The sequence below is a fragment of the Acomys minous genome (genome assembly GCF_964271855.1).
Source record: "Acomys minous genome assembly, chromosome: 3".
Lineage (NCBI taxonomy): Eukaryota > Metazoa > Chordata > Mammalia > Rodentia > Muridae > Acomys > Acomys minous.
In genome coordinates this window covers 96779146-96790888 of record NC_140485.1, presented here as the reverse complement: position 1 = coordinate 96790888, position 11743 = coordinate 96779146, and positions in this window count along the sequence as shown.

Sequence of the window (11743 nt, the reverse complement as noted above, 5' to 3'; positions counted from 1 at the left end):
GAAAATCCCTTCGCACATGCGCAGATTAGTTGTTTGTCAGCATGGGACACAGGGTGTCAGCGCCATCTTGTAATGGCGAATGTGGGCGCGGCTTCCCACACTTGTTGAAACATTTTTCCATGTTAGTTACATCTTTATTCATATTGCTGATTTTCTCATCCATTTTACTGACTTTCTTTTGTGTTCTGTCTTTCCTCCCTGGCTTCTTGCTATTTATTTGTATTTATTTGTTTATTTGACTCTTCTTTGAAGTCTTTGGTCATTATTCCTCACGAACTTGTGAGGTCCTCATCCGTCGCTTCATCTTGGAGTTGAGATGTTAATCTTTTTGGAGTCATGGCTCCCTTTTTCCTCTTTCCCGTGATTCTGTGAGGCAGTCTATACATCTGTGAGTTTGGAAATCTCTTCGGCTTTATTTTGGAATCTTCCTATTGAGCAACCTCTGCTCTTAAGGACACAACCCCCCAGTGCCACACAGTGAGGAAACAACTGTCATAACAGCAAGCCCATGAAACCACAGACAACGCAGAAATGCAATGAAAATGGACTAACTCCTTATACCACTTACCTTTCTTTTTTTTTTTACTTTATTAATTTATTCTTGTTACATCTCAATGGTTATCCCATCCCTTGTATCCTCCCATTCTTCCCTCCCTCCCATTTTTCCCTTATTCCCCTCCCCTATGACTGTTCCTGAGGGGGATTACCTCCCCCTGTATATGTTCATAGGTTATCAAGTCTCTTCTTGGTAACCTGCTGTCCTTCCTCTGAGTGCCACCAGGTCTCCCCCTCCAGGGGACATGGTCAAAGTTGAGGCACTAGAGTATGTGAGAAAGTAATATCCCACTCTCCACTCTACTGTGGAGAGTGTTCTGTCCATTGTCTAGATCTGGGTAGGGGTTTAAGGTTTACTGCCTGTATTGTCCTTGGCTGGTGCCTTAGTTTGAGCGGGACCCCTGGGACCACTTACCTTTCTATTGCTGTGAAAAAACCCCATGACCGAGGACCCTTACAAGACAAAAGCACTTAACTGGGCTTACGTGGTCCCAGAGGGTTAGAGGTCTGTGACTGCAGAGCAAATCCCACTGGTGGAGCTCAAGCTGTCAGCAGGAGACACACACACACACACACACACACACACACACACACATACACACACACACACACACACGGAATGGCTTGAATCTTTTGAAACCTCAACAACCAGCCCCAGGGACACACCTCCTCCAGCAAGGTCACAGTTCCACATATGAGCCTATGGGGACCATTGTCATTTCAAGGCCACACCCCTGGTTATTCATCATCAGTGGTCAGGAGGTAGAGAATGAGAGTGCTAAGGGAGAGTGCACTATGAAGTAAATGTGGAAATAATGAGATAAACGAATGAGGCAAAGGACACGTGTGGGAAGGATTGTAAGCGTTGTCACAGGTGAAAGCAGTCTTGGTGGGCTTTGCCCTTGGACACACCACAGATGCTCCCTGAGATTAACCTTGAGATAGACTGGGTGGAGCCATCCTGGGCCTGAATTCAGGAAGTGGATTGGGGGATGGAGGGAGGATGAGAGGGGCAGCAGGTTTGGACCGAGCTCGAGAGCACGTGGATCGGGGGAAAAGGATCAGGGACCAGCGTGCAGGCCAGAGACACCTAGGGACCTGTCCCATAGAGCAGATACCAAAAGATTCACTCTTGTTTCCCTTTAACCTTTTTTCCCTCTTGTGTAAGATAGTTGGGTTGTATAATAAAATTTAATTGTTAAGAAACAGAGTCAACAGACACGGAAAAATGGGGAAATAAAAGTTAACTAGAAGCCTGGCATGGTTGCGCACGCCTTAAATCCCAGCACTCGGGAGGCAGAGACAGGTGGATTGCTGTGAGTTCGAGGCTAGCCTGGTCTGCAGAGTGAGTACAGGACAGCCAAGGCTACACAGAGAAACCCTGCCTTGAAAAACCAGGGGAACAAAGTTAAAAAGGAAAAGAGGGGGCTGGACAAATGGCTCAGTGATTAAGAGCACTGGCTGCTTACGGAGAACCTGAGCTCAGTTCTCGGTACACACATAGTGGCTTACAACTGTCTGCAACTCCAATCCCAGGGGGTCTGGTACCTGGGCACCTGGTACATGTGTAATGCACATACATACATACAGACAGACAGACAGACAGACAGACCGACAGACAAAACACTCATACATATAAATAAATAAATCTTTTTAAAAATAGAGTGAAGGGCTGGAGAGATGGCTTAGTGGTTAAGAGCACTGACTGCTCTTCCAGAGGTCCTGAGTTCAATTCCCAGCAACCACATGGTGGCTCCCAACCATCTACAGTGTAATCTGATGCCCTCTTCTGGCCTGTGAGTGTATATGCAGGCAGAGCACTGTATACATAATAAATAAATAAATACATCTTTTTAAAAAATTGTTAAAAAATAAAAATAAAAATAGAGTGAAAAGAATGTTATAAAGGGAAAAGGCTATAACTTCAAAAACTATTTTTTTAATTTTAAGACAATTTCTTTTTGTTAATTTTTATTTTATGTGTACGGGTGCTTTTCCTACATGAATATCTGTACCATGCGCATGTAGGGCCCAAAGGTGCCAGAATAAGGTGTTGGATGGAGTTAGGGACCATTGTGAGATGCTGGGAATTCCCAGTATGTGAGTACAGGGAATTGAATCCCAGTCTTCTGCAAGAGTAAAACAAAAACAAAACAAAACAAAACAAAAATTCTTAACCATTGAACCATCTCTCCAGGCCCAAGGAAAGATTTTTTAAAGCAAACCAAAAATATTTCCCAATAATGCAAAAGCTTAAAAACAAAAATTTAAAAATGTAAGACAGTAAATAAAATATAAAACAAAACAAAGAAACAGAAAGCCAGAGGGGCTGGAGAGATGGGTCAGTGGTTAAGAGCACTGGCTGTTCTTCCAAAGGACCTGGGTTCAAATCCCAGCACCCACATGGCAGTTCACAACTGTCTATATACTTCCAAGTTCCAGGGGATTTGACACTGATCACACAGACTCACATAGAGGCAAAACACCAATAAATAAATAAATAAATAAAACAGAAAACCAGAAACAAACCAGCAGTGGCCCCACACTTGCAAATACTTGCTGGTTTTCTAAAGGACTTGCATTTGGCTCCCAGCATGCACATCAGGTGATGCACAACTGTCTGTAACGCCAGCTCCAGGGCATCTGAGGCCCAGTTCTGGCTTCTGCGGACACCCTCACACATGTGGGGTGCACACACTTACACATAAGTAAAAATACATCTTTAAAATGAGCAGGACTGGGGACAGAGCTCAAGTGGTAGACTCCTCTCTTAGTTTGGGTTTCATTGCTGTGCAGAGGCACACCACCAAGGCAACTCTTTTTTTGTTTGCTTGCCTTTTGTTCTGTTTTTTTGTTGTTGTTGTTGTTTGCTTTTGTTTTTTGAGACAGGGTTTCTCTGTGTAGCCTTGACTGTCCTGGACTCACTTTGTAGACCAGGCTGGCCTCGAACTCAGAGCAATCTGCTTGCCTCTGCCTCCCAACTGCTGGGACTAAAGGCGTGTGCCACCAACACCCGGCCCAACCCAGGCAACTTTTACAAAGGAATACATTTAATTTGGGCTCGCTTACAGTTCAGAGGTTTAGTCCATTATCATCATGGCGGGAAGCATGGCAACGTGCAGGCAGACATGGTGCTGGAGAAGCTAAGAATCCTACAACTTGACCTGCAGGCAGCAGTGTTCCACACTGGGTGGAACTTGAGCACAGGGGACCTCAGAGCCTGCCTCTGCAGTGGCATACCTCCTCCAGCAAGGCCACACCCACCCCAACAAGGCCACACCCATCCGGCAAGGCCACTCCCACTCCAACAAGGTCACACCCACTCCAACAAGGTCACACCCACTCCAAGGCCCCACCTCCTCCAGCAAGGCCACGCCTACACCAGCAAGGCCACACCTTCTACCAGTGCCACTTCCTAGGGCAAAGCATTCAGACACCTGAATCCACAGGGGCCAAACCTCCTCAAACTACCACACCTGCTTACCCATCTAGTGCTTTCAAAGCCCTGCGCCAGGATCGCATAAACAGGGCGTGGGATTACACACCTGCAATGCCAGCTCTTGGGCGATGAGGCCAGGAGATCAGAAGATAAAGGTCATCCTCAGTTACTTAGCGAGTTTGAACCCCACCTGGTCTACATAAGACCCTACCTCCAAAAACAAATGCAAACCCAACAAACAAAAACAAAAAGCAGCTGGAGCGATGGCTCGGGGGTTAAGAGCACTTGCTGTTCCTGCAGAGGACCAGCGTTCTGTTCCCAGCATCCACGTGGCGGTTCACAACCATCTGTAACTCCAGTCCCAAGGGATGTGACACCCTTTTTGGGCACCATGTGCACATGTGGTGCACATACATACGTGCAGGCAAAGCATTCACATACAAAATAAAACAAACAAATCTAATAATTAAAAAAAAAATGCCAGGCATGGTGGTCCACGCCTTTGATCCCAGCACTCGGGAGACAGAGGCAGGCAGATCACTGTGAGTTCGAGGCCAGCCTGGTCTACAAAGTGAGTCCAGGACAGCCAGGGCTACACAGAGAAACCCTGTCTCAAAAAACAACAATAACAACAAAAACAAGATAAAATAAGACACATAGTAGAGGGACAGAAAGGGGATGGTTAAATAGGGTCAAAAAAGGGAAAAAAATTTACAATATTGCCCAACAAAATAGATGAATGTAAGGCCTGGAAAGATGGCTCAGAAGTTAAGAGCACCAGCTGCTGCTGAGCGGTGGTGGCGCACGCCTTTAATCCCAGCACTCGGAAGGCAGAGGCAGGTGGATCGCTGTGAGTTCAAGGCCAACCTGGTTTACAAAGCAAGTCCAGGATAATAAAGGTTACTCAGAGAAGCCCTGTCTTGAGAAAAGAAGAAGAAGAAGAAGAAGAAGAAGAAGAAGAAGAAGAAGAAGAAGAAGAAGAAGAAGAAGAAGAAGAAGAAAACAAAAAAAGGACTGGCTGCTCTTCCAGGACTGGGGTTCAGTTCCCAACACTCACATGGCATTTCACAACTGTCAGTATCTCCAGTTCCAGGGCATCTGACATCCTCACCCCAATGCACATAAAAATAAATTTAAATTTAAAAACTTAAATTAGATTAATGTATAAGAAGAAGTAAAAATTTTAAATATTTTCTTAAATACAACAAAGCAAAAATATTACTAAAACTGCAGGAGGTTTTGTTGTTGTTGGTGGTGGTGTGTTGTTTTGTTTGTTTGTTTGCTTGGTTTTTAAAAAAGATTTATTTATTAGTATGTATACAGCGCTTTGCTTGCACATACACCTGAAAGCCAGAAGAGGGCACCATACCACATTACAGATCGTTATGAGCCACCATGTGGTTGCTGGGAATTGAACTCAGGACCTTTGGAAAAGCAGGCAGTGCTCTTAACCTCTGAGCCATCTCTCCAGCCCCTGCTTGCTTGTTTTTTTTGTTTGTTTGTTTGTTTGTTTGTTATTCTGAGACAGGGTTTCTCTGTGTAGCAGCCCTGGCCTCCAACTCACAGAGATCCACCTGCTTCTGCGGACAGAGTGCTGGGATTAAAAAGTGTGAGCCACCACACTCGGCTAAAATAGCAATAATATTTAAAGGTGGCGCGCACAAGGGGCGTAGACGAGGTGTTGAAACAGCTTCCCCACCACACCCCAGTTCTCAAAAATTAGAGGCTACTTTTTTTTATTAATTTATTCGTATTACATCTAAATTGTTAGCCCTTCCCGTTTCCTCCCATTCTTCCCTCCCTCCCACTTCCCCCCTTCTCCCCTCCCCTATGTCTGTGATTGAGGGAGACCTCCTCCCCTCTTAGGATATCGAGTCTCTTCTTGGTAACTTGCTATCCCTCCTCTGAGTGCCGTCAGGCCTCCCCATCCAGGGGACATGGTCAGAAAAGGGGCACCAGAGTTCGTGTGAGAGTCAGATCTCACTCTCCACTCAACGGTAGAGGCTACTATTTATCCGCTTAAATGGGAAGGTCAGTTATACTTAAAGGTTCTTGGCTTTCCCATGGTTTTGGCTGGTGTTGAGCCTATGTTAAGAGTCTACGGCCACCAGAGCTGTCATTTCTTGGATACAAGGGCCCTCTGCTGGCCGTACTTAGTTTTGCAGTCTGCGGGCAGGGCCAGTTTTTATCACCCTCTTGAAATCCTCCAGCTTTGTTGGCTTCCCTCTTTCAAATCTCCTGTGTGTTCACCACCCTGCTGGAGGGGTGCGGCTGGGGTGGCCGCAGACCTCTGGGCCGTCAGTTTGCAGGCTGTCCCTCAGATGGCGGCTACAGTTATCCACCTGCTGACCGCCGGCTCTCACACCCCAGGCTGGCCTCAGCAGATGAGGCCTGCCGTCACCATTCAGTCACGGAGGTTCCCGATGCCTTCCCTGGAACTCCGCCCACTTTTCAGCGGGTCACTTCACCCGCCCCTCCTACAACTGCTCCCCCAGGACGGTTTCTAGTCCTGTAGCCTCAGCGGAATAAACTCAGGATCGCCGGTTGTTGTTGTTGTTGTTGTTGTTGTTGTTTCCTGTTCTCAGGCCCACAAGGTAGTAGCTCCGATGCAAACAACGATTCATCTCCCCAAGATGGTCCATTTCCCAAACCTTGTAAGCCATACAGAGTGACAACATGGGATGCCTCTCCACCGCTGTCCTGGGCCTCTGAGTCACTGTTTATCCAAATGGATGTAGGGCTTGTGGGGGGCTGTGGCCTGCTAGTCTCTTTTGGCCGGGATCACCTGGTTTAAGTTCTGGAGTGTTTACAAAGTTTGGAAGCCACGCCCACTTAGTACACCCTGCGGGACTTGCCTTCTTTTCCAACTAGCACCCGTCTTTCCCTCCCCCCCCCCCCCCCCCAGATCTTTCAGGTATCCTACCAATACCTTCGTGGATTTCTGAGGCTTGTCCTTTCTTTCTTTTTAGAATTATTTATTTTGAACTCAAGTGAGTGAGTATTCTCCTGAATATAAGTGTCTGTGCCTTGTGAGTGCCCGATTCCTGCGGAGGACGGAAGAGTGTCGGATCGCCTGACATCGTGTGGATGCTGGCAATCAAACCGAAGTCCTCCCGAGGGACAGCAAGTTATCTTAACCACTCAACACCTTCCCAGCTCCCTTTCTTGTTCTTTTATTTTATTGTTATTATTTTGTATGTTTGGCTGTGTGCCGCATGTGGCCAGAGCCCTTGGAAGCCAGAAGATGGCATTTGTGTGCTGGGGACTGGACCCCAGGTCCTCTGGAAGAGCAGCCAGCGCTCTTAACTGAACCATCTCTCCACATCCCCTTTAGTTTTGTTCAGTTTTGGTTTGGTTTGGTTTGGTTTGGTTTTTCCAGTCAGGGTTTCTCTGTGTAGTCCTGTCCTGGTTTTTTGTTTTTCGGGGTTTTTGTTGTTGTTGTTGTTTGTTTGGTTTGGTTTGGTGTTTTTTGTTTTTGTTTTTGATTCTGGTTTTTCTTTTTGTTTTTGAGACAGGGTTTCTCTGTGTAGTCTTAACTATCCTGGACTCGCTTTGCAGACCAGGCTGGCCTCGAACTCACAGCGATCCACCTGCCTCTGCCTCCCGAGTGCTGAGATTAAAGGCATGCTCCACCATGCCTGGCGTAGCCCTGTCCTGGAACTAGCTCTGTAGACTAGGCTGGCCTTGAACTCACAGAGATTCACCTGTCTCTGCCTCCCAAGGGCTCTGATTAAAGACTTGAGCCACCACTGCCCGGCTCATTTTAGCTTTCTTGTTGTGGCTCATCTTCAGAGGGTCTCTCAGAGACAGCTTCCAGCCTGTCACTCTACCTGGAAGTGTTTGTAAATTTAAAACGTTTCTATAGTTTTGGCAACTAGATGGGACAATAAAGTTTAGTGTTCACTTCATTGGCTATGGCTAGGGACCCTGGACCCTGGCTAAACAGGCACGTTTAAGAAACTTTATTTGGCGAACTTTCTATAGCTCATGGAAGCTTGGAAAAGATACAATTAGCAATGGTGACTATGTTACCCAGAACAAACAAGATAAGACCAGACTACCTGAAGGAACTAAGGACTGACTTTATGAAGCTAATAATAGCCCTTGCAGAGGATCTGGCATTAAAGTGATATTGAGTTACCAGAGCCAAAACCCCAGCAGCCTAGTCCAGAAAGCAGCTCAGAACTCCCTGGTACCTCGATGTGTGAGAGCCAATGACCTCGATGGAAACTCTCAGAAGCCATCACCATGGAGACAAAGGAAGCCACCACACTATGTAAGGACTACCCAGCAGGTGCTATTCTCTCAGCAGCTACTGACCCTGCCCTCCCCTGGTTGGGCACATGTAGGACCTGTCTCTAACAGGACAAGTGAAAACAAGCAGCCCAGAGCAGGGCCAGGAATGATCCTCTCTTATTTTTTGGAAAATTTATCTGCTTGGTTAGCAAAATTCTCTACTGCCAGTTTGGGGTGCCACCCTTGGCTACTACAGCACTAGGTCCTTTAAAAGTAGCACTTAAGCCGGGCATGGTGGCACGCACCTCTAATCCCAGCACTCAGGAGGCAGAGGTAGGCAAATCGCTGTGAGTTAGGGCCAGCCTGGTCTACAAAGTGAGTCCAGGACCGCCAAGGCTACACAGAGAAACCCTGTCTCAAAAAAAAATTTTTTAAAAAAGTAAAAAAGAAAAAGAAAACAAAACAAAAGAAAAAAGTAAATGTTTTCTGGAAGGCTCCTTGGGCTCCTTGAAAAGAAACCATCTAACATCTAAAGATGCCAACGATTTGGGGGATTTTTTGTTTGTTTGTTTGTTTGTTTTTTGCTTTGTTTTGGTTTTCAAGACAGGGTTTCTCTGTGTAGCCTTGACTGTCCTGGACTAGCTTTGTAGACCAGGCTGGCCTTGAACTCACAGCGAACCACCTGCCTCTGCCTCCCAAGGGGGATCTTTACACCAAATTTTGTTTCCAATATTCACAAGTGCACATAGTCCTGGTGGCTCACACCTGGCATTCCAGCACTCAGGAGGCCAGGAATGATGCCAACCTGAGGCCAACCTGAGCTAACTATTGAGTTCTAGGCAAGCCTGCTCTACAGAGTGAGAGCCTGACACCCCCCCCCCCCAAAAAGCAGTTCACAATTATGCTTTTAATGTAGTAGACTGGTGGGTGGCTAGGACAAAGAAGCCAGGAGGTGCCAGATAGTGTAAACTGTTACTCAACTTGTTGCTATGACAAACATCAAGGATAAATAACTTTTTTAAAAAATTATTATGTATATAGTGTTGTGTGTGCATGTACACCTGCAGGCCAGAATATGGCATCAGATTACATTATAGATGGTTGTGAGCCACCATGTGGTTGCTGGGAACTGAACTCTGGATCTCTGGAAGAGCAGTCAGTTTGCTTAACCTCTGAGCCATCTCTCCAGCCCGAGGATAAATAACTTACAAGGAAGAATTTATTCACAAGTTTTTGTTCAAGGTCATTAGACTGGCCCCACTTTTATTGGTTTCGGTGGGGGGGGGGGTTGGTTTAGTTTGGTTTGGTTTGGGGGCTTTTTGGTTTTGGCAGTTTCATGATAGCATTTCCCTGTGTAGTCCTGGCTGTCCTAGAACTCACTCTGTAGACCAGCTGGCCTCAAACTCACAGAGAACCACCTGCCTCTGCCTCCTAAGTGCTGGGATTAAAGGTGTGCACCACCACACCAGGCCCCATTTTTTACTTTATTTTATTTACTTATTATCTATATAGTGTTCTTCCTGCATTTACACCTGAGTGCCAGAAGAGGACACCAGATCTCATTATAGATGGTATGAGACACCATATGGTAGCTAGGAATTCAACTCAGGACCTCTGAAAAAGCAGCCAGTGCCACTGAGCCAGCTCTCCAGCCCCCTTTAAATAGGGTCTTAATTCTGTAGCTCAGGCTGGCCTTGAGCTCAGGACAATCCTCATGCCTTAATCCCCCAAACATCTTGAAAAAGGCTGTTGACTATAATGCTGTGGTCTCAACACCAATTGGTGTTGCCAATGGTTTTATCTTTTTATATTTTCCTTTTTGCTTTTTTTGTTTGCTTGTCTTGTTTTTTCCCCCCAAGACAGGATTTCTCTGTGTAGCTTTGGCTATCCTGGACTCGCTTAGTAGACCAGGCTGACCTCAAACTCACAGAGCTCCGCCTGCCTCTGCCTCCCATTGTGTCCTTTTCAACCTTAGCTTTGCTCTCAGAGACTGAAAGGGTATGCTGTGACCATGGGGAAACCAGATAGTGGAATGGGAAAATAAACTCAAGTGGGTGCAGGTGAATCTTCAGACTATTTTGGTTGTAGCAGTAACACAGGATCCTGTTTCTATGTTCATCCTCAGTATTTGGCAGGCAGAGGGACTCTCATGCCTCAGCCTTGGCTTGGCTCTGACTCTGGTGCCCAGGAGAAAGTACACAGCAGGCAACAGTGCCGCCAGCATTTGCTTTGTCAGCACTGCTGCCCTGCTGCTGAGCAAGCACAAACACGCAAGTGTGTGTGTGTGGGGGGGGGGGGAATTGCTTGGCAGTAGAAACAAGCACTTCCGAGTCACATGAACATATAAACGTGTGTGTGTGTGTGTGTGTGTGTGTGTGTGTGTGTGTGTGTACACACTTACACTTTTTTTGCTCGTGTTTTGAAGACAGGTTCTACTTCTGAAACTCCAGCTGACCTGGAACTTGCTGTGTAGACCAGGCTGGCCTCAAACTTGCAGTGGTCAGCGCCTGCTTCTGCAACGCTCCCGGCTCGGCGTACAGCTGTCAGCTCTCACACCTGGCTGCTCTTCTGTTTTTCTTTTGTGGCACTGAAGACCGCTCAGCTTTCTGACTCACAACAGAATCAGCCTGTGCCGCTGAGGACCCTCTTGGGCTGGAGAGGCGGCGGCTTAGAACAAAAACTGCTCTTCCGGAGAAACCGACTTCACTCGGGTACCCACATCCAGCAGCTCACAAACACCCACAAATCTAGGAGACCTGGCATTCCCTTTTGGCCTCCACAGGCACCTGCACTTGTGGGCACACCCTCACAGATACACATAACAATAAAAAAAATACCCAGGTGTGGTGGTGCACACCGGTGATCACAGCACTCCTGAGGCAAACGGATCTCAAACTAAGCAAATCTCTTTTAAAGTCGGAGGGGGCAGGGGAGGGGCAGCCAGTTCCTTTTTGCTGCTTTGGAACCAGGGAGTGGAGTAGCTTCCATCTTCTCAGACAGATGGAGCTGGTGTCCAAGAGATTGATAGACTCTTCTGTCTACAAATACCCAGGCTGTCCAGGCAACCCTTAGCTCACAAGGGCTACCCAGTGCCTGTAGTGCCTTCCTCCTTAGCCCAGCAGTTCTGAGCTCTACCCTTCTAACAGCTACTGTTAAATTGCTTTGTGGGCTAAGTCGGGCGGTGGCGCACACTTTTAATCCCAGCACTCAGGAAGTGGCAGGTGGATCTCTGTGAGATCTGTCCACAGAGGGAGTTCCAGGTCAGCCAGGGATATACAGAAAAACCCTGTCTGGGGCAGGGATTCCTTTGCGGGCTGGGAATATAGCTCAATGGTAAGGCCCTACACACGGCGTACAAAGCCGTTGGTTAAAATAATACACAGCACAGAACTGCATCAATGACCACATAATTACCTTCAAAGAACTGTTTTTTTTTTTAAATTAACTTAATTTTATGTATGAGTGCACTATCTGCATGTACACCTGCAGGCCAGAAGAGGGCATCATATCCCA